This window comes from Podarcis gaigeae (assembly GCF_964106915.1).
Source record: "Podarcis gaigeae genome assembly, chromosome: 11".
NCBI lineage: Eukaryota > Metazoa > Chordata > Lepidosauria > Squamata > Lacertidae > Podarcis > Podarcis gaigeae.
This window is the reverse complement of record NC_139687.1, coordinates 12,144,005-12,168,863: the sequence shown is the minus strand read 5'-3', so window position 1 is coordinate 12,168,863 and position 24,859 is coordinate 12,144,005. Positions and strand designations below refer to the sequence as shown.

At 44.8% G+C, this 24,859-nt stretch overlaps 1 protein-coding gene and 2 long non-coding RNA genes across 3 annotated transcripts in view; 1 reads left to right on the top strand and 2 right to left on the bottom strand.

Annotated features, from left to right (window-relative positions):
* DIRAS2 (DIRAS family GTPase 2) overlaps window positions 1-24,859 on the top strand; it is a 325,804-nt gene that overhangs the window by 218,181 nt on the left and 82,764 nt on the right. The window lies entirely within an intron of this gene.
* Window positions 1,280-5,076, bottom strand: LOC310826837. Its single transcript, XR_014556013.1, has 2 exons — window positions 4,970-5,076; window positions 1,280-1,567 (listed from the first exon to the last, which is right to left on the bottom strand). It is a non-coding gene; the product is annotated as an uncharacterized lncRNA (long non-coding RNA).
* On the bottom strand, window positions 20,980-23,172 carry LOC310827264. The gene is made up of 3 exons (XR_014556264.1): window positions 23,081-23,172; window positions 21,549-21,629; window positions 20,980-21,463 (listed from the first exon to the last, which is right to left on the bottom strand). It is a non-coding gene; the product is annotated as an uncharacterized lncRNA (long non-coding RNA).

The following is a 24,859-nucleotide window of genomic DNA, read 5'->3' as shown; positions in this document are numbered from 1 at the left end:
CTTGATCTACAGCTCTCTGTGTGCTCCGATGCACACATGAAACTTCCCCCTCCATTGCACTGGCTTCGTTCATTTAGATGGAAGGAGCAGCTCTACACATGCAAAGAATGTGCACATCAATATGCTGCTTCTGTTGCCATGAATAGGTCAGCCCTTGTAAACGGAGAAGGGCTGAAACCATAAGAAATAGAAAAAGCAAATCCAGTCTGTAAGGGAAATGAACCAAACCACACCACTACGGGCTACAAGCTGACCAAGGGAGGAGGCCATGGAGAAACTGGGATAGCTTTCATAATTCCGGGACTATCCCTGGAAAATAGGGACACTTGGAGGGTATGTTTTAGAGCAGGCATGTCCAAAGTCCGTTTGGGGGGGCGTAATCCGGCCCGCCTGTCGGTTTAATCTGGCCCCTGTGGGTAAAATTCAAAAAAACCTTCAACAACTTCAATCCTAAAAAAAGGTCAACAACTTTCAAAAAAAAGGTCAACAACAATCAAATCAGGCCCTCTTTGAAAAAAGTTTGGACACCACTGCTTTAGACCACAACGCGGTCTAAACCACTGAACCTCTTGGGCTTGCCAATCAGAAGGTCGGTGGTTCAAATCCTCATTATGGTGTGAGCTCCCATTGCTCTGTCCCAGCTCCTGTCAACTTAGCAGTTTGAAAGCACACAAGTGCAAGTAGATAAAGAGGTACCACTGCAGTGGGAAGGTAAACGGCGTTTCTGTGCACTCTGGTTTCTGTCACATTGTTCTGTTGTGCCAGAAGCAGTTTAGTCCTGCTGGCCACATGACCTAGAAAGCTGTCTGTGGACAAACGCCGGCTCCCTTGGCCTGAAAGAGAGATGACCACCGCAGCCTCATAGTTGCCTTTGATTGGACTTAACCGTCCAGGGGTCCTTTACCTTTTTTTTTAACCTTATGCTTTTGGTGGCATACATTGTGCCCATTTCTTGTCTTACCTACTCCTCCCAGTTGCTGGTACCATACATGAGAATCGATGCAACCAAAGCTTAATTCAGTTGGTGTTTGTTAGCTTTGCAATGGCAGCCTGACTCAGCTACTCCTCTGGAATGCATGCATGTTGTAAAACTGGTAGACACAGCCATGAAACCTAAAGCTTTCTTTTGTAAATAATGAGAACCAGACTCTCAGGAACCAAGACTCCAGCATGAATGAGACATACACCGAGAATACAGACATACCGTCAGGAACTGAGAACTTTGCTAAAGAGTGAGAGTACTGTACCAAGAATAAGTAGCTAAAACAAAAAAGAAAGATTTCCATTCGTCGTTGCCTTTCTTTCAGTAAAGTCTACACCCAACCAAACATTCAATGCGATGTATGAATATCACTTACAAAATGCAAGCTTATCTTTTGTTGCTCAAAAGAGCCTGAAGTTTCTGTAACGTACAGTAATGTGGATGTTCATATTCTGGAGTACAAAATACTGATTATGATTCTAGAATATTCCCTCTGAATCTGGCAGTTCTGCTGTTTATGTTGGCAATTGCAGCTTAACTGTGGAGATGCTTCTGTGCAGTGACCTTGGGAAGACACAGAACACCCTGTGATGAAGAGAGAGAAAAAACTTGTGAGGAGAAGCTGTTATTGCTATAAGCAAATCAATATGACAACACTGCCTCTTGTTCCTAATCAAATTGTAAAGTTACAGCTGGAAAAAGAGAACTATCAGTTCTGACAGCAACAATAATACCCCAAGATTAACAGCAAAAAGTTTTAAACCAAAAGGAAGTCATTAGCCTTGAACAATTCCTACTTAAGCTGCAGTCTTAAGCAGACAAACCTGGAAGTTTGATGCACTGAAATCAATGGGAGTTAACTTCAAAATAAATGTGCTAAGAACAGGGTGTTTGTTTATGAATTCTGCTTTGCTCAGATTGATTAAGCAAGGGGGGCAGTCTTTCTAATTAACTGTGGATTTATTCTACTTTAACTGTCTGCTGCAACACAGCCAAGCCTTTTCCTTGGTTTGCTTGCTGGAACTGGCTGCAATCAGGTTTATGTGGCCTTCTAGATCAGGGGTCAGCAAGGTTTAGAGGCCATGGGCCGGATCACTCCCATGGAGATCATCCGTGGGCCGGACTGGAGCAGCGTGATGCCGGAAATGGCTTCTGCACATGCCCAGATGCCGGAAATCACACCTGTGCAGAAGTGATGCGCCGATGCGATTTCCGGCACCGCTCGGCGAGTCCCCGTGCATAGAATTTGGTCGTCACTGTTAGAGAGGTGCACATGGAGGGATTGCAGATGCCCTATTGCTATAAATAAGTCCATAAAGATCCTGGAACGCTTGGTGGCTCATAGAGTGGCAGTGCTGGGGGGGACGGGTCATTGACCACTCCAACATTCAATTCAGCAAGGTGACCCTCTACCGCAGGAATGGCATGCATCTTTCCAATGAGGGGAATGATGTTTGGCTGGCCGACATAAGTGCAGGGATTAGGGATTGGTTGCAGGTCTGAGGGCTTTGCTCGTGTGGCGGTTAGGCATTGGTTGGGGTATTGTTATGTAGATGAACGGGGGAGGGGGAGGAGCACCATCACCTCCCCCAGTTACTGAAGTGTAGTCCGGTAAAGGATTCTGGGGGACGTGGCCCCATCCGAAGCCTATGGAGGCCAGGGCCCAAGGCACGCCCCCAAGCGGTGACCCCGGGGGAGTGCCTAGTTGTTCTAGATGTTGTTAGACATCGATTCCCATCATCCCTGACCATTGGCCAATGGGAATTGGAGTACAACAACATCTGGAAATTCAGGGTTCTCTGTTCCTCAATCCCCATCTGCGCTGTGCATTTAAAACAGTATTATACCACTTCAAACAGTCACGGCTTCCCCCAAAGAGTCCTGAAAACTGTAGTTTGTTAAAAGGGCTGAGAGATCCCATCACAAAGCTTCCATTTCCAGTGTGGTTCCCTCTTCCCAGGAACTCTCAGACCCGTAGCTCTTCGCGGAGAACAGGGGTCCGGGCATTTTCAGTGTTCCCAAATGCTTCACTATGGAACATATACAACACCTCCTCAACGTTCTTCCAATGCAGCTTCTCCAGAGTGACTTGAGGAGCCAATCTTCAGTGGCTGTCTCACGTCCTTTCAATCTAGTCAGCCCAAAGTGTGAGAGGTCTTCTTCTCAGTGGCTAAGACTATGGAGACAGGGATGCTGTTGGGACTTTGGGTTGTTGACCTCCTTGTGACCCCAGACTACTACACCTCTGGTTCTGAACCAAAGGTGGAGCCTATGCAAATGCAGCAGTACCTTGGGATGCAAATGGGATCCGTTCCGGAGCCCCGTTCGCATCCTGAAGCGAACGCAACCTGCGTCCGCACGTCTGCGTGTGCGCAGGTTGTGTTTTGCCACTTCCGCTCATGTGCATAATGTCATTTTGACCATCTGCGCATGCGCACAGCGAAACCTGGAAGTAACACGCTCTGTTACTTCCGGGTCACTGTGGAGCGCAACCTGAAAATACTTAACTCGAAGCACATTTATCCCGAGGTATGACTGTAAAGAAAAGATGTGTCCCTCAGCATAAAGAGGGCAGGCAAGGAGCGACAGAACCCGCTTCCTTCTTCATGGGATTAATCATCTGATGGGATTGTTAATTGCACACAGGGGCAGACTTTGGTGACACAATGCCTCTGGTCTTCCATTCTGCACATGCTCAAAACTGTGCTACGTCATAGATTTGCACCCTCTCAGCTCAGCACCCTGTGCAGGGAAACTGCCAGCACCACCCAAAATCTGGTGCTGATCACACGAAGGGGAATACCTAACTCAGCATCTCAGAACACAACAACATAAGATTTTTAATGCTGTGGTTCATAACCATATTCTTTCTTTTTGGAAAAAGAAATTAAATATTAGGTGCAAGTGAAAGGGATTGTTATTAACAACACAGTGCTTGGTGGTGGTGGGGAGATTAAGTTTTCCCTCCCCAGCAGAAATCTCTATGAATTCCCCACCTGCCTGCTGGCATTTTTGTCTAGATGGCTGCCACTCATACTGTTTCTTCCTTCAAAGGATTTACACATGCAAGAAGAAAAAGGGCCCCATTCACAGGTCTGTGTCCCCCCCAATTGTATCTCTGATGCTTGCGGTGGCATTCCAACAACCATTCTCAGTTCCCTGGCATGTTTGTTGTATGCGACTGAAAACGCTCCTGTTGATGCTCACATAATATTTTAGGTGTAGTGCAGTCGTTCACAATATAGGTCAGACAGCTCACAACCAACAGCATAGACCCTAAGGCAGGGAATGATGTATAATAACATGTATAATATGTGAAGTGGAACAGATAGATCACAACCAACAACGTAGACTCTGTGTGCATAATCTGTGGCCCTCCAGATGTTGAACTACAACCCCCATCATCCCCGACCATTAGCTATATTGACTGGGGTTTCTGGGAGCTAGAGTCCATCAACATCTGGAGGACTACTGTTTCCCTTCTCCCAGTGGCTTAGCGTGGGTTGCCAGTGCCCAGGGCTGCTGAGTGGGAAGGAGGGAAATGGACGGCGTATGCATGCACATTCAGCTGCCTAATGGCATCTGTGTGGCCCAGGAGATTGCAGCCACAGATAAGAAAAGAAGAGTCATTCTGTTGTCTGGAAAGGTCACTTCCTGGTTTGTGTAGAGAAGCCATTTTCAACAGAGCCCAGCAACAAACCGGACAGTTGTGTTGAGACAGCACCGGCTGTTGAAATTTTGCGTCCCCTAACAATTTTGTGTGTGGCACCCCCCCCATGCCAGGCCACTGCCCAGTCCAAGCCTATGCCTTCTCCAACCCAAAGTACTGAATCAAGCTCAAGTCACAATATGCTTTTGCAGGTTGGAAGGTAGGATTATCTATTTTAACTAAACAGTACTATGAGTCTTTATTTGGATTTCACATTAATGCGATATGTCCTTCAAGGAAATGGTTAGCTACAAATAAAAGAATAAAAAGTTCCTCACCTGCTAATTAGAAGAAGACAGTGATAGTTTTCCTTAACTTTCACCCATGTCCAGCTTCGGTGACATCTGCAAAGCCATTTCTTCTCCAGTTAACGAAACAGGTCAACAGGTGCCTCTTTTTGGTTCCTGACTTGTTTATGGCTGGTTCAGCGGGTTCCACCTACCAAACCATTATTACAGGATACTGAGTGAGAGGAAGGAGGAAGAAAATTTGTTATCTGGCAGCATTAAAGCATGTACCGTATGTCAAAGATGGTGAATATTTGCTTCACATTCATTGAAGAGGTACATGAGATTGGGGACATTTGGGGCTAAAAGACAATGTTTTGTTTTTCAAGGGGAAAGCGGGGAAAACAGATTATCATAATTATCCAAATTATGATGAGAGCTGAGGCACTTCATGAGAATAATATCACTTCTTGTGTCTGTTAAATAAGGAGGCAAGGGAGTTCAAAGACCCAAAAGCAACTCTAGTGGGCGGAAAAGAAAGTCTGGGAAATTATGTAATGAGAAAGTCGACATGAATTTGACTGGAGAGCAGAGGAGGCTGCTTCTGAGTTCAATCCTGCAACAATTGTCACATTTGCTAGCTTGTATTTCAATAACCCCAAGGAGACTATATTCAGGCTCTTAAAGTAGCTCAAATGTCAGAAAGGAAGGGACTTTGTCTACTTCCTGTCAGGAGGCTTCCAGTGATTCTACCAAGTGACTGGCCTGACCAGATATTGACAATGATACATTGGAGGTGATGTTGTGCTGTTGGTGCCTTGATTCAAGTCACTGGACACAGCTTCCCCAACAAGTTTGAACTACAACTCCCATCATCCCTTACAATTGGCTAAGGGCTGATGGGAAATGTAGTCCAAAACATCTGGAAAGCACCACATTGGAGAAAGCTGGTCTACTGTGCTGGCTGCTGGCATGTGGATATGTGGCTAAAATATGAGTTGTGTTTTATTGTCCCCTTGTTTGTTTTTGTTTGTTTATGTATCATCTACAAACTTACTTGCTCACTCAGACTGAGATGGTTGTTCTCACCAGGTATCAGTCAGGTTGCCCGATGGCAGGTTGCTTGCCTTATGACAGGCCTATGAAGTATAACTAATAAATCTGTAGTTATTTTTTATTCCCCTCTCAGCCTACGACTAATCATTTGCTCCTGCAAATTGTTTGCTCTCACATGCCACACTCCTACAACAGACCCGCCAAGTGTCCCCATTTTGCAGGGATAGTCCCAGATTTACAGAAGCCATCCGTGTTTCTGATTTGATCTTGGAATGTCCCATTTTTTCCTCAGGACGTCACTAATTTCATCAGGGAAATGTTGGCGGGTTTGGTAGGGAATCCCTATTTTCATTCGAGAAATGTTGGAGGGTATGGAGTTATGTGACCCCCCCCCATCCAAGTAACTAAGTAACAGTACAACCTTTAAAAGGGACACTGGTGGCAAGTCTGCCAGCTTCTAATCACGGATACCAGCAGCCTTCAAGCAAGCAAACTTGCCTTATTATCACTCGCTAGCATCCACTGCCAGAGGATTGCCTCCTTCCATTCACCAGTTTGCCTCCTCCAAGTGGAAGAAACCTGGGCAGTGCTGAATGTCACATCCGTTGCCAGGTGTGTCCTGCTGGAAACAGAAAAGGGCTTTCCCCTTGGCCTGCCTTTATATCCACTCAGTTTCCAAGTGCTTTTGTGACATCACAAGAAACCCACAGCCAATGGCAACAGCTGGGGAGGCATCAGCTTCATTGCTTTGAGCCTCACAATGGCAGGTGGACCTATCAGTGATTGTGTGCTTGTTTATTTGGGCCACGGGTGGTGCTGTGGACTAAACCACTGAGCCTCTTGTGCTTGCCGATCAGAAGGTCAGCAGTTTGAATCCCTGCGACGGGGTGAGCTCCCGTTGCTCTGTCCCAGCTTCTGCCAACTTAGCAGTTCGAAAGCACACCAGTGCAAGTAGATAAATAGGTACCGCAGTGGCAGGAAGGTAAATGCCATTTCCATGCACTCTGGTTTCTGTCATGGTGTTCTGTTGCACCAGGAGCGGTTAAGTCATGTTGAGCACATGACCCGGAAAGCTGTCTGTGGACAAACGCTGGCTCCCTCTGCCTGAAAAGTGAGATGAACACCACAACCCCATTGTTGCCTTTGACTGGACTTAACTCTCCAGGGGTCCTTTACCTTATTACCTTACAACCTTTAGAAGACATTGGAAGGCAGTCATGCTTGGGGAATTTTTTTTAAAAAAATGTTTAATGTTTTATTAAACATGAGTCTTTTAAAAGCCGCCCCATGGAACATGTGTACTCTCTATCCATGGGGACTCTTTTAAAGGACTCACTCCGTATATGGGGGAACAGAAAAATTGGGGATTTCCCCACAATTTTTCCTGTTTTCCCCTCCAGGCCTTTGCATCTCTAAGTGGGACAGGAAAATATTGCGGTGATCCAGACCCCGAGGAATAGAATCAAACTTCTTGATAAATTCTAATTTAGTAGTTTCATCTTGACATCTCTTCTGAAGTTCCCTTCCCAGAGACTTTTCAGCATTCACTGCTGAATCGGAAAAGCCAAACAGAAGCAGGGGAAGAGGAGGGGATGAGAAGACGAACCTTCTTCTTTCACTTACGTTCTCCTGTGATGTAAAGAACCTTGCTTTTTAAGCAGCTCTGCATCAAGAAGGCGTTCAGCTGTCATAATCTTTCAGTGAGGAAAATGCAGTTCAGTGAGGAAAATGCAGGTTTATCATAACTGTTTATATAGCATGAGTGGTTGCTATGGTTTGTTTTACATCTCCGGAGGAAAAAGAACAATGGCCTGGCAGTTTAGTCATAGTTTGCAATTTGGGAAATTCAGAACGGTCTTAAAGCTCTCCCTTCTGCTGGATTATCCACAGGTTGGAAATAACTTTTGGTGAAGTTACAGCATTAATTCAGTCATCCTTCTCCACCTCTCAAATGAAGACCGTGTGGCCTGAGTTCCCAAAGATTCCTTGCAGTTCCTGGGGCTAACATTTCAAGAATTCATTCTCATGGAGGGACAATATGTACAACAATAAATCACACCCCACCAAATTCAGTTTTTTAAAAAAAACATTTCTAAAGAAACGTTATACTAAACATACAATCTCCTCTGTTCAGGCCATGATCTACATGCACACCTGGGCCCTAATGAAATGGATGCATATTTTCATATTGATGATGACATCTATCATCAGCATCTTGAGCTGAATTGTGATTGGAACAAATATTTGTGCTTCAATTGTACCGATTTTCTGCCACACGGTTGCCGCTGTGTACATCTCAACTCATGCAAATTTATGCAGACCTCATCTGCTTTTGTCCAAGTCACCTCAGTGCATTCAGTTGAGCGACACAATGAAGTTCAGCAGCATGGAACCTGAGCAGTTTGCATGTCAGCAGAGCCCATGGAATGACAGATCTATGATTCTTCTCATAGCTGTCAACTTACAGATTTGAAAATAAGGGACCAGCAGCCTCGAAAATAAGGGATCAGCAGCCAAAATAAGGGATCAACAATTACTTTGATAAAATACATATTTTGTTGCGTGCAAATGGCTTTAGATACCTATTAGGTCCATAAATTAGCATATAGCATATATTCAACACAAAAAACAGCAACAATTTGTTGTTGACAAAGCACAGCTGGACATAGAAAGGGTCCCATTACCTTCAGTAGCTTATTTAAGGGACATCATCAATAAGGGCAGCAGTGGGACATGGCGCTGGGATAAGGGACTGTCCCACCAAACAAGGGATGCTTGACAGCTATGATTCTTCTGTTGTCATGCTCTTTTCACCATCTACTTGTCTTGGGCTACATGTATCCTGTACAGCAACAGTGACCATGTGATCTGAGTGTGCATTCTTGTGTACATAAGGAAAGCATTGCACAGCTGGCTGGCTGGCACTCTGAACAGGAGCAATCCACTGCAGTATGTTTGTTCAAGGACTCACTTGGAATCAGCCTACAACCCACTAGAGATGCATGAAGAATCCAGGTAGTATAACAACTATCAGCTATATAAAGTTCCATCCAGCACTACTGCAATATACACATAGGCTGTCCTTATAATAAGGGAAACAACAGTATATTTCACTCAATCATGTAAATATCTTAGGTTTGCCGTGTCTTGCTGGTCATATCAGACCTGCTTCTGGTTTCTCTATTTCCTGATTATTTCTGGAGCCTTGTGTGTATTTTTAGATGCCTCTCTGCTGCTTGAGCCATTTTCTTTGTGCAAACAGAAGAAGCTGTATCGCAGCAGAATTCACGCTTTGATGAATTTTACTGCTTAACTGCAAAGCAAATCAAGGTTGCACCCATTATACTACTATACATCAATCAATATGCATTGACGTATAAGCATTTAGGTTCTAATCTTTCATCAAGATGCATTAGACAGCATATGGTCTGTGCATGTATGGTCTTACTGGAATGCAATGAACCACTGGTTGTTACCTTCTGCAGATTTAATCCCCAGAGAGATCGAAAGCAGAAACAGTGTGTGATATCATTACTTTCCCTTGGATATTATTTCTGGCATATGCATCCAGAACTCCCAAAATTGTGGTTGATCTTCTTTTCCCATGATTGATCCACCAGCATTCTCTCTCCCATGGTCTTTTGGAGCATCGTCTCTTCTGTTTCATGCATGTACCAGCTGAGCATGACAACAGGAATACAACACACATGAAGAAAAGTGGTGAGATTATGATGTCCCACTTTCTTCCTTTTTTATATATAATTTTTATTAAATTTTCTGTTTTACAATTTAGAATACTCATTTAAACATCCTTAAAATATCAGTGACTTCCCTTCTCTTTCCATGGTTCATTTTGCAAGTCACAAATCCCTTCATATTTTTCATAAACTAAACCATTCAGTATTCCATTATTACATCCATCAGAACTTATTTACACTGTTGAATTTATCTCAGTGTTGCCAACATTTTCAAGTGTACACAATTCCTCCCCCCATATATTCAGTAAACATTTCCCAATCTTCTCTAAATGTGTGTTCTTCTTCTCTTATTCTATATGTGAAGTCCACAAGTCCGTCAGCTTAAGTTGCCATTCTTCTTTAGTTGGGACCTCTCTTGTTTTCCATTTTGGGGCTAACAAAACATGGACCACAGTACTGGCATACATAAATAACCTTTTTTGACACCTGGAGATTTCCGTCTGAATTATCCCCAACAAAAAGGAGAGCTTAAGTGGTGAGATTATGATGTCCCACTTTGAACATAGGAGAGGGAAGTCCATCGGAAATGTTATGTTGAACCTGAGAATAAGAAGCGAGCATTCATCTGTCGGAGTCATGTGATCTATTGGCTGGTGATGTGGACACAGGAAACCCTCTGTTTGAGACGGCCATTACGGCACACGCTCATTAAGCTGCCTTGGGCAAGCGGCCATCTTTCAGTACAGTTCAGTTTCTTTAAGATGGAAATGGCGTGTCCCTCCTTGCTTTTGTCAGGATGAATGGGAACAGGATTCTTACAAACAAAAGAGCTCTTTCGGATCATGCCAAAATTGCATGGAGAATATTATCGCTGCTCCCAGCATTAGCAAACCAAAATCTGACAAGAAAGGCTGGAAGACCTTGTCAGTCTGGTCTGTTCTTTATCTCAAGTGTGTAGCAGAGAGCAATAGTGCCTCTGAAAATGGAATTTCCATTTAGCTGTCATAGATAATAGCTCTTGCTGCTGTGAGTGAGGTGGAGGGGAATAAAGAGGTTTGCTGGTCCCCTCTAGTAGAAGCATGAGGGCTGGGGGAGGCGGGGTTTGTGAGGTGCAAAGGGAGAGGGCTGGTTTATTGGCAAGATTCAAAGGGAGGCAGAGAGCTTGGCTAGGTGCAAGGATCATCTAGTCCAACACCCCTGCAATGCAAGAAGATGCAGCTGTCGCATACAGGGATCGAACCTGCAACCTTGACATCATCAGCACCATACTCAAACCAACTGAGCTATTGAGGGTATAGAAAGGAGTTTTAGGATGGGAAGGGGGATGTGGGAACTATGAAGGGCTGAGGAGCATAAGCTAGACAGGGTTGGTGAGCGATGCAAGCAGGGACACAGCCCCTAGACGACAAATAATAACATTGTGTGCTTATTGGGTGGACCGAATGACAGACGTTGCCTGAGGCAGGAATCCCAATCCAAGGTCAGTTGAGAACTCATGACGCATCTGTCAGGAAAACACTTTCCTTTGGCCTTTGTCACCACTCCATCAAATGAAAATGATCACTAGTTCACAGGAGGTGAAGGTAAAGAGTCTGCAGCAATTCGTTCATGGAAAGTTCAGGATACAAAATTCAAAAAAATTACATGTTTATACCTAAAGCTCAGCAGAGGAGACTTCACCTCAGCTAACCTGTGCCCCTCCATATTTTGTTTAACTGTGACTCCCATCAGCCCCAATAACATGGCCAGTGGTCAGGAAAGATATGAGTAGCAATCAGAAAACATTTGGAGATCCATACACTTCCCATCACTTTTCCAGAGGAATGCTATAGTAAATAATACAGAAGCTACTTGTGGCAGAACCAGAGCATATAAACACAGGATATGAATGAATTTCAAAGTCTGTTGCTCTTTGAAGAGGTCACAATGGAGCTACCTTCTTCCAAGTGCAGTTTAAGAGGGCACATCAGGTTATGTTCAGCGTCACTGAAGTTAAACAATGTGTCCTGAATAACCCAACAAGGTAGAAACATAACATAAATGCCTGGTGAGTGCAGCAGTACCACATAAACATAATCTTCCTCATTGCAGCAATTTATATTTATACAGTCTTAACCTTCCTTAACCTGTAATGAACCCTTGACTGCACATGAAGATAAGAAAGATTTTCTTCTGGGTGAAAAAGGGCATTCTCTGTTTAAATGCTGCACAGCCTACATGCTACAATCTCCTTTGTTTTCTTCCACAATCTTCCTTCATAATCCTCAAGAGGTCTGTAAAGAGAGACGGAAAACAGGGACACGAGAGCTAATGGAAGTTTATCAAAGGAAGCAGGGGTTATGAGTATTACGATCTCATGCCTAAGCATATGTGCTTGCAACTTCTTTCCAAGCGAGTACAAGACTTTAGTCTTGGTAGATGACTCGAGTCTGGTAATAATAGCCAAATCACCACCAGGTGGTCAGAGCAACTGTGTAGAATGGTCCTAAGTGGCCAATGTTTTCCAGCCTAAGAGTCATCTAAGCATGTCATTGTGGGTGTTTTATTTGGCTAGTTGTGAATTACCTGCCTTGCTGTAAGTGACTGTAGTTGTAGCCCACTCTAAAATCGCTGTGCCACAAAGTGGAGAATTTTATTATTATTATTAAAATAAACAGGAGTGGAAAACCTCAGGCTGAGGAGTCAAATAAGGTCCTCTAAGCCTCTGTATCCACCCCTAGCGATTCTCCCTAGAGTATTCCTCTGCTCCTCCTCCTCTGCCTGATTGGAATGTGTCCTTGAAATGTAATAGTGCCTCTTCCTTGCCTCGGTGTGGACAGGTGTGTTTGACTTAATCTTCTTCTTTGGTGATCACTCATAGCCAAGTAAGATTGTCTTCTATGTACATGGTCTTAACAGTGAGTCTGTAAATGACTGTGGAGGCCAATTCTGAATCCACACGTCCTTCCACAGTGGGAACATAGGTTTCTGGGTGGGAGTTGATCATGGTGAGGGTTTGCCAAGCGTGCCTTCCTCTTGGCACGTTTCTCCCTTTTGTCCTGAGTTTGAGCATCTGCAGAGTCCATGACACCTTGGGTAAAGGCTGTTCTTAAATTGGAGCACTCGCAGGCCAGTTGTCAGTGTTTTTACTACATTTTTTAAGATTTGCCTTGAGAGTCTTTAAACCTGTCTTGTTGACCACCAGCATTATGCTTTCCATTTTTAAGTTGGGAATAGAGTAGTTGCTTTGGAAGATGACAATCAGGCATCTGAACAACATGACCAGTCCAATGTAAAAATCCTACTTCACAAAGGTAAGAGTGGCATTGGTTCCCCCACCCACAGTTGTCTCTGTCCCCACCCACTGCTGCTGTGCGGACGCTGGAAGGTACTCCATGAGGGAATATGGTTCTCCAGCTGGAAAATGTCGCCTAAAGGCCAGAGTCCCAAGGTGGGATGAGGCCCTCACCTCAGGCAGCAGAAGTACCTCAGGTATTGGGGGCCGGGGGCCAGAGGCGGCAATTCCCATTTTGCCTCAGGTGGCAAAACAGGATGGGCCCCTCTACTAAGGCTAAAGAATAGGAAGAACTACAGGTGATCGCTAGCCACTGATTTCAGAGACATGACTACTAAAAGGACGCTACACCCATTTTTAGTGAAGGCCTAAGGCAGCTATAGTTTCACCAAGCTGAATATTCCTACCATTCAGGTCCAGTGAGCTGCCTGAAGAATATCCGTACATTTCTGAAGCTAAGACAACAGTGGTGGCTGGTGAAATGGTATAGTATGTGAAACTGTCACCAGTTACAGTATGACAATGAAAGGGGGGAGGGGAATTCCTGCCTCGCCTTTCACCCCTATGAGGTAGCAACAAAGCTGCTGCAGGTAGCACCATGCAAGTATGTCGTTGCTGAGAGGATAATGGCTGTGTGTGGGCACCTGGTATGCTCAGGATCAACTATTCACTCAGCAAGGATATACAGTTGTACCTTGGGTCTCGAACGCCTTTTGACTCAAACGTTTTGGCTCCCAAACGGTGCAAACCCAGAAGTAAGTGTTCCGGTTTGTGAACTTTTTTGGGGTGAAGCTGAATGTCCGATGTGGCTTCCAACTGAGTGCAGCAAGCTCCTGCAGCCAATTGGAAGCCGTGCCTTGGTTTTCAAACATTTTCGGAAGTCAAACAGATTCTGTTCGAGAACCAAGGTACTGCTGTACTTGCATAATAGAAGATTCTGGCTGCAGCACCCCTGACCTCTTACTTTTTCAAAGTAAGGGTGGGGTTCTCTGTCACAATCCTGTGACCATCTACAGTTTTACCTGACTAGTGAGCCAGGACAGCTGAAAATAATGCCAAATCTAAAAAAAGAAGAAGCTTTGAGCCAAAATCTACACTTCCGACATGGGTTGCCATGCGTCCATACATTTCAGTGACTTCTGCCCAGACGCAGTTTACGAGGACCGCATCCAGGCTATGTCCGGGAAATTTCAAATGTATGGCAGTCCTGTGAGTCTAAACAGCCTGGGGCACAAATATTAATGGCCCTCTAGTGGCTATGGTGGGTTATTTACGAGAAGTAATGTATTTCTTGGGCTCCATGATCACTGCAAATGGTGACAGCAGTCACGAAATTAAAAGACGCCTGCTTCTTGGGAGAAAAGTGATGACAAACCTAGACAGCATCTTAAAAAGCAGAGACATCACCTTGTTGACAAAGGTCTGTACAGTTAAAACTATGGTTTTCCCAGTAGTGATGTATGAAAGTGAGAGCTGGGCCATAAAGAAGGCTAATCACCAAAGAATTGATGCTTTTGAATTATGGTGCTGGAGGAGACTCTTGAGAGTCCCATGGACTGCAAGAAGACCAAATCTAGCCATTCTGAAGGCAATCAGCTCTGAGTGCTCACTGGAAGGACAGATCCTGAAGCTGAGGCTCCAATACTTTGGCCACCTCATGAGAAGAGAAGACTTCCTGGAAAAGACCCTGATGCTGGGAAAGATGGAGGGCACAAGGAGAAGGGGATGACAGAGGACGAGATGGTTGGACAGTGTTCTCGAAGCTACCAGCATGAGTTTGACCAAACTGCGGGAGGCAGTGAAAGACAGGAGTGCCTGGTGTGCTCTAGTTCATGGGGTCACGAAGAGTCGGACACGACTAAACGACTAAACAACAACAACAAATGTATTTAGTGTTAACTCTGGAAGTGTAAGCATCCTTATGTATGTTTTGCTGACAGCCTGGAGGCACCACCAAAAGCCAGAGCATTAAATGTTGCTTCATTCCCTGCCCCCGCCCCTAAACTGCTTGCTATTTCCTCATTGCTTTCATTTCTCTGTATTTTATCAGTAAAATAGCTTTATTGGGTTAAGTAATCGAGACTGTGGTGATAGTGCAAGCTCAGGTCTGCTCCTCCATGCACCTAAACACTCTACAACTGATATGTGAATAGGGAAAACTGGGGAGGAAAACCTCACGTCTCAGGAGACTGAGGGTCAGTGGCCCTTGAGAACACCCCCTCCTCAGCAATCCTTGCAACTCTCTCGCTTGGAGAAATAGTTATTCCTCGTGGAGACCAATGGGGGGAAAACTCTGAGGAATCATCTACAGCCCAGTGTAATGTGGGCGTTGGGAAGCCCCTCTTTGTGAGCAGATTCCATGACACTTCTCATAATAGCCATTTCTTATTTTAGTCTATTGTCACTCATGGCCTCTGAGCTAACAAGCTAATAAATAGGTGTTATAAATTTTACTCCAAAACAGAATGCTTGGAGTCTTTCATAGCTCTGCTATTACAAGAAAATAATTTCTCAGCTTTCTACATATTGTTGCATCTGTCTCCTGAGTGGGAAGTTAATCCTATGGCATTATATACCCCTCCTTTTGCAGTATAATTTAGCTTGTCTGAATATGCTTGAGGTTTAAATGTGGACAGCTCATTATACATCACAGCAATAGCCCCTTTTTTACTGCCTGAAATAGTTTCATAACCTTACGCTGAAAAAGTCTCATTAGCACTCTGCTCAAGTTACTGACCACTGTTTTTACTGCAAGCTTACAGTATCTCAATCTTTAATGGAGAAAACAGTAGCCTTAAATCTGGTTTCATCTTTTTTTAACAGCAGACAAACTGAAATAACTTTTGGAAACTGACAGCCTTAAACCTTAAATGTGCGCAGAATAATTGTCTGGTTACAGTATTATATATAACTCTTTTCTGCCTTTCACCTTCTTCTCCAAATCCCCAATCTGATATATACCTTTGTATTACAATAGTATACATCATTAAGGCATGTCTAGGCCACAAGTCTCATTTGCAACCCAATGCATTCACCAATTCTCATTGCTTCAGCCATGTTTTTATGTGACCATCCATCTACAGGGAACTAGGCAGAGGGCCTTCTCGGTAGTGGCGCCCGCCCTGCGGAACACCCTCCCATCAGATGTCAAAGAGATAAACAACTACCTGACATTTAGAAGACATCTGAAGGCAGCCCTGTTCAGGGAAGTTTTTAATGTGTGACATTTTAATGTATTCTTAATATTTGTTGGAAGCCGTCCATAGTGGCTGGGGAAGCCCAGCCAGATGGGCAGGGTACAATAATAAATTATTATCATTCTTCTTCTTCTTCTTCTTCTTCTTCTTCTTCTTCTTCTTCTTCTTCTTCTTCTCCTTCTCCTTCTCCTTCTCCTCCTCCTCCTCCTCCTCCTCCTCCCTGCTTTCTTTTCTAATGTTCATTGGGGGCATTAAATGGCCCACATATATTTGGTTGTGTGAGTTGTCCCTTGAGGCGCACACAGTTTGCTTATCTATCACAACCTTCAAAGATGGATTTATTTCAATCTTCAAAGTAGTCCAGCATCCCATTCTTACAGTTGCCAAGGAGATGCCAGTGGGAAGCCTGCAAAGGACATCTATGGAATAGCATTTTCCTCACTTGGGATGCCCTACAGCTGATATCCAGGGGCATGCTGCCTCTAACATTGGAGAGTTTGTACTCTGGTAGGGGACGTGGGTGGCGCTGTGGTCTAAACTGCTGAGCCTCTTGGGCTTGCCAACCCGAAGGTCAGCAGTTCGAATCCCCGCAACGGGGTGAGCTCCCCTTACTCTGTCCCAGCTCCTGCCAACCTAGCAGTTTGAAAGCACACCAGTGCAAGTAGATAAATAGGTACAGCTGCGGTGGGAAGGTAAATGGCGTTTCTGCGCGCTCTAGTTTCCGTCACAGTATTCCATTGTGCCAGACGCAGTTTAATCATGCTGGCCACGAGACCTGGAAAGCTGTCTTGGACAAAGGCTGGCTCTCTTGGCCTGAAAACAAGATGAGCGCCGCAACCCCATAGTCGCCTTTGACTGGACTTAATCATCCTAGGGTCCTTTACCTTACCTCTGGTAGGCACTGAGAGCCTCAATCTCAATGAATATGTCTAAACTCATTTTAAATCCATTCAAGTTAGTTGCCATCACAACATCTTGTTGGAGCAAATTGCATAGTTTAAGGATGCACTTAGCAGACAAGGGGTGCATTCACACATTGATATTATTGCTGTAGTTTTCCTGGTTTTAATGCTAGCACATCTGTCCTAGTTTCTGCTGTTCCTTTTACACTGCATTATATTTTGTGTTACGGAGCTGTGACTTTTGGGTCAATATCATGCCATGTGGCGTGAAACCACCTTCATACCAGTGGTTGTGAAGTGACACAACACCAGATACAGACCCTCCACGTGTCCCTATTTTCCAGTCTCACATTTACAGAAATGGTCCCTGTTTTTTATTTGATCCCAGAATGTCCCGCTTTTCCTTAGGACATCCCTGTTTTCATTGGAGAAATGTTGGAGGATATGTGAATGTGCTTGGACATTGGCCACCCTCCACCTTTGTTTGGTCCATGTGTGATGGCCTGGGATTCAGACTCAGAGGTTGAACCTGAGGAATCCCAGCCTGCACAGGAGTCCCTGCCTCCAGAACCAGCTGAGCCGGGGCTGGGGCCTGAGCCTGAAGGGTCCTCACCTGTGCTGGATCCTCAGGTGCAGGCACCAGCTGAGTCTGCTCTGGCCCCTGAGGTGATGGAGGACCCATTGCCTGCAGGTGATCCACTCTCAGCCCCATCAAGGGAAGAGGAGGTTGCCTCTGGGTCCGGTAACCCTCCAGCCTCTCCTGAACTGCAGAGGCTCAGGGCAGAGAGGTGGAGGGAACTAAGTTCCTGCAGGAGGAGTGCTCACCTCCAGGCCAGAAGAGGTGAGTCACCTGTGGACCAGGGCCGCCCTATGCTTCGGGGCAGATAAAAGCCAGTCAGCCCCAGTCCCAGGTTGCGGGAGCAATGTTGTTGCTAGCCTGTTCCTGCCTGCACCCTGTCCTGCTCTCCTGCCAGAGTTCCTGACCCCACCTGACTCCCTGCCTTGGAACCAGCTACAGCTTTGACGGACAGCCTATATACCGCACCATCGACCTCAGACTGGACTCCGACCTCGCCTCTCAGTTAGCCCCCAGGACCAGCACAACATGGTATTTCTGCCCACCAACAATGTACACAGAACTCTTCTACACTGAAGTAGAGAGGCTTGCCCCTTATGGAAAATCAGAGCAAGTCTAATCTATGGATAAAATAAAGGACAGGCATTCCACAGAGTCTCTCTGTTTTATACAGCAGTAGGAGATGACCCAGCCTTCTCCCTCAGGAAATGCGATAATAACAGGAGGGGCTTAAGACCCGTAGAGCCTGGAACACAGATGAAAAAGCTGATATTATGGTGGGGAGGCAGACTTTATGTTAAAGCTGAATGACCTAAAATGTATGACGATTATATTTATGAATACGTTGAATACGTTGGCATGGAAATTTATACTTATAAATAGGTTGATACTGGCAAAGAAAGAGGGTGGTGTGACTTTATGGATTTGGTAGATTATGGCCCCATCTGCACTATAAAGCAGTATTATACCACTTTGAACAGTTTTTGGTTTTCCTCAAAGAACCCTGGGAACTGTAGCTTGTGAGGGTGCTGAGACTTTTTAAGACTTGCACACCCTCCAACATTTCTCCAATGAAAATGGGGGCATCCTATTCTGTTGTTGTTGTTGTTTTATATCCCACCATTCTGATTAGGCTGCCTCAGCCATTCTGGGCAGCTTCCAACATGCATAAAAACATAATGAAACATTTAAAAACTTCTCTATACAGGGCTGCCTTCAGATATCTTCTAAAGGCCATGTAGTTACCGTATTTTTTGCTCTATAAGACGCACCAGACCATAAGACGCACCTAATTTTTGGAGGAGGAAAGCAAGAAAAAAAATATTCTGAATCCCAGAAGCCAGAAGAGCAAGAGGGTTCGCTGCACAGCGAAAGCAGCGATCCCTCTTGCTGTTCTGGCTTCTGGGATAGCTGCGCAGCCTGCATTCGCTCCATATGACATACACACATTTCCCCTTACTTTTTAGGAGGGAAAAAGTGAGTCTTATAGAGCAAAAAATACGGTACTTATTTCCTTCACAGAACTACCATTTCCGGAGTTCCATGGGAAAAAGGATTGATTCGTAAACCACTCAGGGAACTGAAGCTTTGGGAGAACAGTAACATCTTTCTGTACCCTTTACAAACCACAGTTTCCAGGATTCCTTGTTTGAAGCCATGACTGTTTGAAGTGATATAATACTACTTTAAACATATAGTGCAGATGGGACCTAAGTGTACGATTCCCTCGGCTCTGTCACGATTTCAAGCTGTTGTCGATGTGGCAATATCATGATGTATTGCTCAACACCTAAAATAAATACTACATGTTTCCTGTCCAGACTCAAATGTTGGAAGCAAGCCCAACCAAGTCACAAATTGGCACTTGATCTTTGGGAATTATTAATGTAGACAAGAAAAAGGTTTGGCTTCCAGAATCGTTTGCTCAGCACCGCAAACATCTCAGCCAATACATTAGACATCATGTAATCTGGCTCTGGCATTACAATGCTGTAGATATATGGTAGATAGCTTTCTGGTGCCTCAGCTAAGCAACCTGGCGCCATTCTTCACAGAATTTGTTTATTTTTAATACCAAAGTGCTGAGAAATAGCAAGATTCAGCCTGTTGCAAAACAGGTACATGTTCCTTTCTCTTTCTTCAGGGTTTGATTCCGAACACCAGTGTAATTATCCAGAGAACTATGCCAAAAATATTCCATAATTCTGTGATTGGTTGGCCAGACACCTAGACTCATAAGCACCGGATTCTCCTTATATGAACACATACTCCTGCACAGGATTCTGAAACGAATGCTTTCTGAACCGAAGCTGTATCTTTAAACATAGCCAGACTTTCTTTGCAAGTTGTTAGAATTCCACAGACGCCTTTAGCTTACTGAAGGCCCAGGTATGCCGGAAAAGGGCAAAATATACATTTCACATGGACATCCTTCCTAGTCCTGGTGCTCTATCATCTCTGTGTTGTGTTGCCATTTTTAGACATGGAGTGACTCCCAGAAGCATGTCTGGTGCTTGAACATAGATGCTGTGTATCACCAGACAGAGTTTGTCTCATGGAACTGCAGTTCAGGAGGTGGCTTGTCATTCAGTGTTATCACATGTGTGGTTCATTTACATGTGGGTTGGCCCTATATGGACATATATCTATGCATGTTAGCTTAACCTAAGGTCTTTTTGTGTACACACGACTATTTTAAATTTAATCTATAAGCTGTTATTGTATATTGTTTTAAATGTCCATTTCACTCTTGTGATAGCAGTCTCAATTGTGCTTCTTGAAGTGGTCTTTGACCGTAATAATAAATTATTACTATTACATATAAATACAGTAAAGCTGTTTAATTAGAAGAAGGGTTATTTGGTTATAAAAATCTCAAAAACCTTTCAGTAAACAATAAATAACAGTATGTGTTATGCAATTACAGCAGCATTCCAGAGTACTTCTTCTTCTTCTTCTTCTTCTTCTTCTTCTTCTTCTTCTTCTTCTTCTTCTTCTTCTTCTTCTTCTTCTTTATATACTGCCCTATACCCAAGGGTCTCAGGGTGGTTCACAGAATAAAATCAAGATATCAAACCACAAGATCCCCAATGACAATAAAACAACAGACCAATATCCCCCCCACACACATTTTAAAAGACGCAGGATGTAAATCGGATCAGCCAAAGGCCTGGTTGAAAAGGGATGTTTTTGCCTGGTAACTAAAAGTGTATAATGAAGGCTCCAGGCGAACTTTCCTGGGGAGAGCATTCAACAGATGGGGAGCCACTGCACAGAAGGCCCTGTTCTTGTGTTGTCACCCTTCGGACCTCTCATGGAGACACACACAAAGGAGTACCTCAGAAGATGATCTTGGTAGCCAATGCAGTCGGACCAGGATCCTGCTTTGCTCAGTCCATGGATTCTTAAAGTTTATTCTACTCCATTTTATGCATTTATTTACTTATCATTGCGTTTATATCCCTCCAAAGAGCTCGAGGTGGTATGTATGTTTGTAGTTAGACAGACAGACAGATAGACAGACAGACAGACAGACAGAGAGGGGTGGGGGATAGAATGTGCATTGAAAGGTCAGAGACTAGAATATCTCAGCTAACTACATAGTCCTGTTATACATAAATATGAAATGCCACACATTTATACTCACCTGTGGGCACTAGGGCATAGCTGGCAAAGACTCCAGTATTTCTATGAATGCTATTTGTGCACTCTCCAGCAGGGTGAAACCATCCCAGAGTTCTTAGGATGTTTTAGAGATGAGCATAAATTAGCTGAGGCCTTAGTTTGCATCTCTTTTTTTAAGGATTCACCAATGAAATTGTGAGTACACAAATACATGGATCTGCAAAATAAAAAGAGAGGGCAATTTTGAGGAACAATGCTTTGAGTGCTAGGGCATGTGACATGCTTCAGTAGTGATTATTCACCATGCGGAGTTCGGGGTAGTCCAATTAAACATGGCAGTTAATCATCATCATCATCATCATCTAGCCACTCTGGACGGCTTCCTACAGAACATCAAAAATTTCTATTAAACATTAAAAGCTTCCCTAAACAGGGCTGCCTTCAGATGTCTTCTAAAAGTCTGGTAGTTGTTCTCTTTGACATCTGGTGGGAGGGCATTCCACAGGGAGGGCGCCACTTTCGAGAAGGCCCTCTGCCTGGTTCCCTGTAACTTGGCTTCTCGCAGCGAGGGAACCACCAGAAGGCCCTTGGCACTGGACCTCAGTGTCTGGGCAGAATGATGGTGGTAGAGATACTCCTTCAGGTATACTGGACCAAGGCTGTTTGGGGCTTTAAAGGTTAGCACCAACACTTTGAATTGTGCTCGAAAACGTACTGGGAGCCAGTGTAGGTCTTTCAAGACCAGTGTTATGCAGTCTTGGCAGCTGCTCCAAGCCACCAGTCTAGCTGTCGCATTCTGGATTAGTTGTAGTTTCCAGGTCACCTTCAAAGGTAGCCCCACATAGAGCGCATTGCAGTAGTCCAAGTGGGAGATAACTAGAGCATGCACCACTCTGGCGATCAGTCCGCGGGCAGGTAGGGTCTCAGCCTGCATACCAGATGGAGCTGGGAGACAGCTGCCCTGGACACAGAATTGACCTGTGCCTCCATGGACAGCTGTGAGTCCAGAATGACTCCCAGGGGCACAGTCACCCCATTCAGTCTACAGGCTAGACTGTCCCCTTGCCATGAAACCCGTTCTACATCGCTACCATTTCGCATGAAATGATCCCCCTACACGGCCCAGGAGTTTTTAATGATGCCATCACAATTTAAAAACCCAAAATGAGGACTTGCGGGGGCATAAGTGAAGCTGCCCAGACAATGCAGGGAGATGAGACAATAAGGGATTCCACCCACTCAGTAGATTCCAAGATGGTGGGAGAGCGATTAGTTAAAACAGAATGCAAAAATGGCAGCAAAAGATGACGACTATTTCTTGGGGAGAGGTGCTTCCCCACCGATGAGGCATAGTATTGGTGAAGATGAAAGCATCCGCTGTACTGAATGAAAGCACAATCCTTAATGGAAAAGTTGATTTGGGACAAGGGAGGGGGCCCAAATGCATAGGACAATTTGTCTCAATACTCCCTGTCCACTCTTCACGGTGATCAACCCATATCCCTACCAGATGTTATTTGGCTACAGGTAAGGCAAAGGTAAAGGATCCCTGGACGGTTAAGTCCAGTCAAAGGAAAGTATGGGATGTGGCTCTCATCTCGCTTTCAGGCCTAGGGAGCCGGCGTTTGTCCACAGACAGCTTTTCGGGTTATGTGGCCAGCATGACTAAACCACTTCAGATGGAAACCAGAGCACATGGAAATGCCATTTACCTTCCCGCCGCAGCGGTACCTATTTATCTATTTGCACTGGTGTGCTTTTGAGCTGCTAGGTTGGCAGTAGCTGGGACAGAGCAACAGGAGCTCACCCCGTTGCAAGGATTCGAACTACCAACCTTCTTATTGGGAAGCCCAAAAGCTTCGGTGGTTTAGACCACAGTGCCACTCGCTTCCTGAATAAACAAGCACACAATCACTGATAGGTCCACCCACCATTGTGAGACTCAAAGCAATGAAGATGATGCCTCCCCAGCTGTTGCCATTGGCTGTGGGTTTCTTGTGATGTCATAAAAGCACTTGGCAACTGAGTGGATATAAAGGCAGGCCAAGGGGAAAGCCCTTTTCTGTTTCCAGCAGGACACACCTGGCAATGGATGTGACATTCAGCACTGCCCAGGTTTCTTCCACTTGGAGGAGGCAAACTGGTGAATGGAAGGAGGCAATCCTCTGGCAGTGGGATGCTAGGGAGCGATAATAAGGCAAGTTTGCTTGCTTGAAGGCTGCTGGTATCTGTGGTTGGAAGCTGGCGGACGTCTAAGAGAAGCTGGCCGATGTTGGTGGATGGAAGCCAGTGGCTTTTGGATTTGGAAGTTGGTGGAGGCTACAAGGCTAAAGAAGACTGATGTTTGTGGATGTCGGCTGATGGAAGTTCGCCTTTGGAAGACATCAACAGAAGTCAGTGGATATTTGTGGACTGAAGCCCAGGCACGAACGTGAATGGATGTCATGTTTTTGGATGTCGGCTTGTATGTTTGTGTGAGTAAATGGGAGGTTTCAAATGTGGTTGAGGCAGTATGGTGTTTGCATGTTCGTGAATATGATGTGTGGAAGGTAGATATTCATGAATAGATGGAACCCGTGGGAGGGGGGATATTGGTTTCATGGAATCAGAGAATCAGGGAATCATGTTTGGGAGGGACCATGAGGGTCATCTAGGCCAACCCCTTACAATGCAGGAATCTTCTGCCAAATGTGGGGCTCAAACCCACTGGTGTGCTTCTGAACTGCTAGGTTGGCAGGAGCTGGGACAGAACAATGGGAGCTCACTCCGTCGTGGGGATTCAAACCGCTGACCTTCTGATTCGCAAGTCCAAGAGGATCAGTGGTTTAGACCACAGCGCCACCCATGTGCCCCTTGTTTACCTTAGAAATATAGTGAACAGTGGCAGTCAGAATAGATGGGGAAAAGCTTATCATGCTGTTAATGAAGACTAATTTAGATGAACATACTGCAGATTAAAACTAAGACTGGAGGCACTTTGCGTGGAATTACATTTCCAGTGGTGGTGGGCGGGTGTCAGCATTTATTGGTTTATTCTACTTACAATGCAATCCTATGCACGTTTACTTGGAAGGAATGAGTCCATCAGATAGTAGCTTAGGCAATGCAAGCCTGTGCAGGTTTACTCAGAAGTAGGCACCACTGTTTGCATGGGAATGCACAGACGTACTCTCCTGCACACACTTACCTCAGAGTAAGTCCCATTAAACACAGTGGGTTGAACCCAATGCTGGTCCTACTCAGAGTAGACCCATCAAAATTACTAAACATAAGTTAGTCATGTGCATTAATTTAAATGGGTCTACTCTAAGTACCATGCCTACAACCCATGGGGACTGAAGAAACCTGCATCAGATTTTGCTGCTAATTTCTTAAACTATTTACCTCCCTGCCCCTTTAAAGCATTTTAAACTCCTCTGCTACACTAATACACTTGAATATCTGCTGTGGCTGGTTTGCTGTTCCCTGCCAGAGCAGGAAAGGAATTTGAAGAAGGCTTTTTGGCTTGTGTTCATGTCGAAAGTATGCCACAGTATCTCAATTCCCATCATGATTAATAAACCACATTTAGCATATGTCTCTCATACTTGGATATCTCCAAAGGAACAAATGC